Source organism: Pteronotus mesoamericanus, unplaced genomic scaffold (assembly GCF_021234165.1).
Source record: "Pteronotus mesoamericanus isolate MK-2021 breed Mesoamerican mustached bat unplaced genomic scaffold, CSHL_Meso_final scaffold_31, whole genome shotgun sequence".
Classification (NCBI taxonomy): Eukaryota; Metazoa; Chordata; class Mammalia; order Chiroptera; family Mormoopidae; genus Pteronotus; species Pteronotus mesoamericanus.
In genome coordinates this window covers 2,949,597-2,955,596 of record NW_026555312.1, presented here as the reverse complement: position 1 = coordinate 2,955,596, position 6,000 = coordinate 2,949,597, and positions in this window count along the sequence as shown.

The following is a 6,000-nucleotide window of genomic DNA, read 5'->3' as shown; positions in this document are numbered from 1 at the left end:
GTCTTACTGAGCCCAAAGTCTTTGATCCCACTATTCCTCTTCACTATACCTGCGACTGTCATTAGGACTGTTTCCAGGTGTTCTGGATCTCATCCTTTGGGGCATAGGATAAGGCTATGTTTCTCTGGCCTTGTTTCAAGTTAGCATAGCCATGCAAAACTTCTTTGACCAGTGAAATGTAACTGCAAGTTTGAAAAGTCTCTGTGTGGTTCACCCTGTCCCCTTTTCCCTCTGAGGAATATTGGATGTCTCTCTCAGCCTGGATCTAAGGATGACTTGGAGCAGAGCCCACATAGCCAACCTGTAATGGACATGAAGAGTGAGCAAGAGAGACAGCTTTGTTAGTTAAACCTCTGAGACTCTGAAACTGTTGGTTACTGCAGTATAACCTAGCTTATCCTGAGGAATACAATTCCATATCGTGCAGAGAGCCAAGTACAAATCTTCAAAACCCCCAACTGCCCTCAGGAATGGATAGAGAAAGATGGGAGAAAAATAAAAGTGAGCAGAGATGTGACTCAAAAGGTGGCCCAAGAACTACAAGACTTGGGAGGAAAAGATTGCAGTTTAATTAATCCTAGTGGGTGCCATTTACATCACATGTGCCAATGGCTCCCCCTAGAGTTTTGCAGTGTCCAGCCTGCAAGATCATATTCAGGGGCCCTGCCATTTCTAGCCCTGCTAGTCTTTACGTGGCTCCCGACTCTTTTTACAGATTAAGCCAGATTTGCAGGATGTGCTGGGTATAGAATTTGCAGCTCAACCAAGGAGCAGAGGCCCAGCCTAACAAGAAGTCTGCTCACTCAAAACATCGGGACAATTCGTCAGCAAATGTGCTCCAGTGCTTTGGCCATGAATCAGAATTAATCTCAGATGACAGGTCACTGTCACTAGATGCATGTAATAAAATGAAACAATGTGTTACAGTTATAAACAAATTTGTTTATCCAAATGTGAAAGGCAGAAGAGAAAAGACTCTTTTGGCTTTTCATAACTGACTTGCTGTGGTAATGATTTACTGCCACAAAGAAAAGGATGCCTGGGGAGAAAAGAGAAAATGAGACCGAGCAATGAGGTAATATACAAACCTATTAGAGTTCAGCCCCCTTTCTCCCTTGTATCTCTGTCCTAGCTCTGTTTGGGCCACTCCAGTGAAAAATCCTAATTCTCTATGCCAACTCACCCTATCCAAAGGGCTTGCAGTTTGCCAGAACAACAATTGAACAGCAGGTTCAAAGTTCCCAACCATGAATCAAAAGTTCTCCAGGTCGTCCAGGTTCCAAACCTACTGAACTGGATAGAGCACCTACAGAACTAAAGCAATTAATGGAACTTCCAGGAACCGACCCGGAGTGGATCTCAAGCAGACGACCTGCATGCAGCCGCAGACCGCCTTCCCTCACCAGCCCTGGGCACTGCCCAATGGCTGCATTTGCTCAGGGCGCATGGGAGAGGATTCTCAGCAAGCAAATCAGACTCTCTATTTGGCAGCCAGCCCAAGTTCTACGTGACCATTTCCACTTACAAGAATGTTGGTTAGTAAGAGGGAGAATGTGTAAGGCAGTACTAACCTTGATTAGGAATGGGAGAACCCTGTAAAATGTATGCCAAGCCCCTTAGCTGTTGCCAAAGACATTGGAGTAGGCTACGCTTAGACCCTATGCTCCCACCCAGCAACTCTCCAATGAAAAGAATTCGATCCCAAAGTTTATACACTGGAAGATGAAGTCACTTAACTGAAATGAATGCTCAGGAAACCTATTCTACATCACCATGAGGTTACATGCAACTGTGCCTTTGCATGGGCCATTTCCTTCACCGAGAATGCCTTCCCCAGGGACGCGGTGAACTCGTCCTTTGAGGTACAACTCAAATGTGCTTATGAAGCCTTCTGACTCACTCAGCCAGAGGTGCACATACCCTCTTTTGCTCTCTATCTCTCTCATGTCACTGAATGCCCACTGCTATAGTAATAACATCCCCAGTCTGTCTCCTCTACTAGACTGCAAGGGCCCTGGGGATTCTGGCAGAATGCCTGGCACATGGGAGCACTCAATATCTACTTACTGAAAGAGTTACTTGAATATTGATAGTGGGAGGCAGATTTAAGGTACAGGGCCATCTTGGAAGACAAATAATGGCCTCTGTTTTCTTATCAGGTTCTTAAGGACTGGTTCAGCTATGTCTTCCAACAAAAATATAATACTTTTCATCTACTTTTCCTAAGGCTTCTGCATTGTCTTTATACCTTCCACATACTTTTTCAGTTTAACAAGGTGTCCTTAGATAAGCCTCATCCAATTAGCATTACTTTGTGCCTGGCTGTGACAAGGTAACCGAAAAATCAATGAAAACAAAGGCTGAATGGCCTGAGTTTTCATGACTGAGTGGGCTCCTAGGTGTCTTTTGCACAGAATAATTTATGGAAACATCCTTTAAATACAGGCATTTCCATCTGTTTCACCTTCACTCTTGAGGGGAAATGAAATAGGAAGAATATTCAGTCTGTTTCCAACCTAATATTTTAACCTCTTCTTCTCAGTATTTGGAACTCTTGATCCACATCTTGTATAATATCTCGGGTGTAGGAAATGATCGACAACAATCAATGTATTGTTTGTCAGCTCAGCGCCAGGTACTGTGCTAGGGATTTCAAAGGTTCAATGAACTTAGTCTGGTGGAAAAGAAGACATAAAAGGCATTTTAAAAATAAATGCTACATAAGGACACAATCACCACCTGGGTGTGGAAGGACATGGGGGACAGTTAAGGTGACATTTACACTCAGATATAAGGGAAGGTGGAAGAAGAAAGGCTGGGCAGATGATCAAGGAGAAGAAAGAGACTCTAAGAGCCACGTCACATCTGGAACAGTGACACCAGAGGATGTGGTGGCAGATAAGGTATGAAAGGCAGGGGAGGGCCATGTTGGAAGGGTCTTAAAGGTCATACTCAAGAAGTTAACTTTACTAATGATGAGCATCATCTAAAGACTGAGAGAAAAAGGTGACATATGTCAACCTGCATTTTTAGGACTTTTTTAAAGGATATTGGAGAGAGGGAGACCATTGGAGGGATCATAAGAATCTTCTGGTCCAGTCAAGATGGAGGTGTAGGTAGACACACTTTGCATCCTTGTGCAACCATAGAAGAAATTACAACCAGATCTCAAAACTAATAACACCCAGAACCATCAGAAAATCAAGCTCTATGGAAGTCTGGCAACCAAGGATTTAAAGAAGCCTCATTCATCCTGACAGGTAGGAGGGGCAGAGACACAGAGACGGAAGGGGAGGCAGTGTCACGCAGTGCAGCAGCGGCGGTGGTGACGGTGAAGGCGAAATGGATGGTCCCACATTAACACATGGTGGTTGGTTGATGAGTTCATAGCACTTCTATTGATATTCCTCATCTTTCAATATCAGAGAATCTTAACTACTATTTGTCTGGCTTTATATTTATTTTTTCATGCCAGTAGTAGGGTCGTTTGGACCAAATAGACTTGCTCCATCCACCGTAGCCATCTGGAAACATAGGAATGAAATATGAACATCTCTCCACACATCACCCCACACCCCTGTCACTTTACCCCCAGTCACTAGATATGCCTACTGGTGTATCAGGACAATTTAATGTGTGTGTCAGCTTTTCTATGTTCTTGAAATGACATATCATGTACGGAATTCAATCCAGGAGTTCTAGAGAAAAAGGGCTCTGAAGACCACATTAAATATGGCATCATAAACCTGAACTTTTAATTATCTGACTTGCTCTTCTTGTGTTCAGTTATTTCCCAGCATTTCTGTAACTATACTTCGCAAACTGACTGCACAGTAACTCTTGCTTAACCAGTTGGTTCTTTCCTGTCTCTCCTCTCTCTTTCCTTGGGTAAGAGAGCCTCTTTAATAAAAGTGATCATCTCAGAGGGAACCTAAATCCCCTGCCTCCCTCCAGTGCTGCGCTTAATGCTGTGTGTTTAACAGCACCTTGGGGATTACACTTAAATCCTGGAAAATCTTCCAGCAGCAACACACTGGCAACAGAAACCTCTCTGTCCCTGAGACCTCGGAGACGGGAAGAGCAGGATGGTGGCTGTCTGAGAACGGGTAGACGTCCAGAGGGTGAGAGGCTACTCACAGAGTGGAGCGGAGATGACCTGCAGGCTGTCTCTCCACACCTGACAGATGGGCCAGGCACCGAGGGTCCTCTGAAGGTCTACAATTTCTGGAATGAAACAGACAGATATAGTCTCAGGAAGATACAGGTGGTCGGCACAGCCATCTATTTTCATCCCTGCCTACAGTCAAGATCTGATTTATAGCCCCCCAAGGAAGGAATTTTGGCAATTTTTAAAGATCTTCTCTTTTAAGGAGATTCACCCAGACACACACACGCACACACGCACACACGCAAGCACGCACGCACCATAGCTCTGTCCATGATTTAATAAACTTCACTGGGGGCTTCTTCCTTGCCTCTAACCAATTTTTTTTTCTGACTAAAGCTAAAGCCCACTACAGTTCTGTTTCCCCTCACTGTAGAAGGAAACAACTGGCCATTCCTTAGGAAAAAATGTTGCACACATTATTTCTGTAAATAAGATATGTATAAATTTTTTTAAAAAAACAATGCCCATAAGCCACCTCTGAAAACATCATTATAATCGCCTCTTAGACTGAGTGTCCTGAAATTAAGGTGTCTTCCTACAAATATTTGCTGCATTGACTCCGCTTGAAAGAGTGCTGGGCGTGACATTATTATTATTTCATGTTCAATAACCAGACTCTTAATAAAGCTTTCGAAAACTCCCAAAGTCCTGTTACAAATGGGTAACTGACTTTTGGCAACAATTCTTTGGTCTACAAAGCAAATATTAAAGAATAAATTAAATTTTAAAAAACCCTTCTCTTAGAGGTTATGCTTGTAATAAAAGGCTGGTGGGCAATGGCTGCAATGATTGACCAGGCCAGAGAGGAAAACTTTTATGATGCAATGATATTAAAAATTCATTTTCTACCCTCTTTCAAGCCAGAAATCCACCTGGCTGCTAGTGTATTTTTATAGACTCTGCTCTGGCAAGAAAGTTCAAGGACATAAACAAGTGATAAACCAAATAAACACTTTGCCTTCAAAAATCCATTTCACATTTTACCACCTGAAATACCAAGGCTTAAGTAAAAGCACTTTTGATCTGGAAGAACAAAAGGAAAGATGTGCTGGGATGTGCGAGGTGGATTCAGTGCTTAACTACGGTGGGGCCGGCAAAATGCTCCGTCCCTCTGCAAAATGAAAGCAGTATCTTGCATCACTAGTACTTTGAGGTGTTTTAGAATTTTCCTGGTTTCCTGCTCCATGCCAGAGCTTAAGTTTTCCTTCAAGCTTCCCTTCTGAAGTTAGGTCTAGTTGGGTCTCCGACTTTTCCGTCAAATGCAAGAAGGAACTCTTTGTGTACCAATACTTAGCTTACTGAAGGGTTTAATAAATAAGGAACGTTGTCGAGTTGAAAAAAAAAGTCATTGAAAATTCTATTTCTCCATGAAAAGAGCTGATATAATGCTATTTGATGTTGTCAAAATGTTTGCTTTGGTTTGGGGTAGTTCATCATCTTTCCCCCACTCTCCATAAAGTCGTGAGAGTGGGAACACAGGCCAGCCTCACTCTCTAAGGACCTCTGGCTCACCCAGGATATATTGTCCTGTGTAACCTCACAACAGAACCTTGGTAGAATTTGGCTTCAGCGTTAGCCTAAGGTAAATTGATTATAACTCTGTTAGCTTTTTAATTTTAAATGAGAAGTTGATTTTCAGACTAAATTGCCTCATCTTATCACTGAGGTGAGAGACGCCTTCTGCTCATCCATGATTTACACACTTGTGCTGATTGCAAAGCCATTTCACAGTTTCACCTCCCAACAGCATACCCTGATTCCTACCATCCAGTCTCCAAGAGTGTATAGAGCATCACCTCTATGCGTAGTTGATGAGGAACACAGAGATAAAT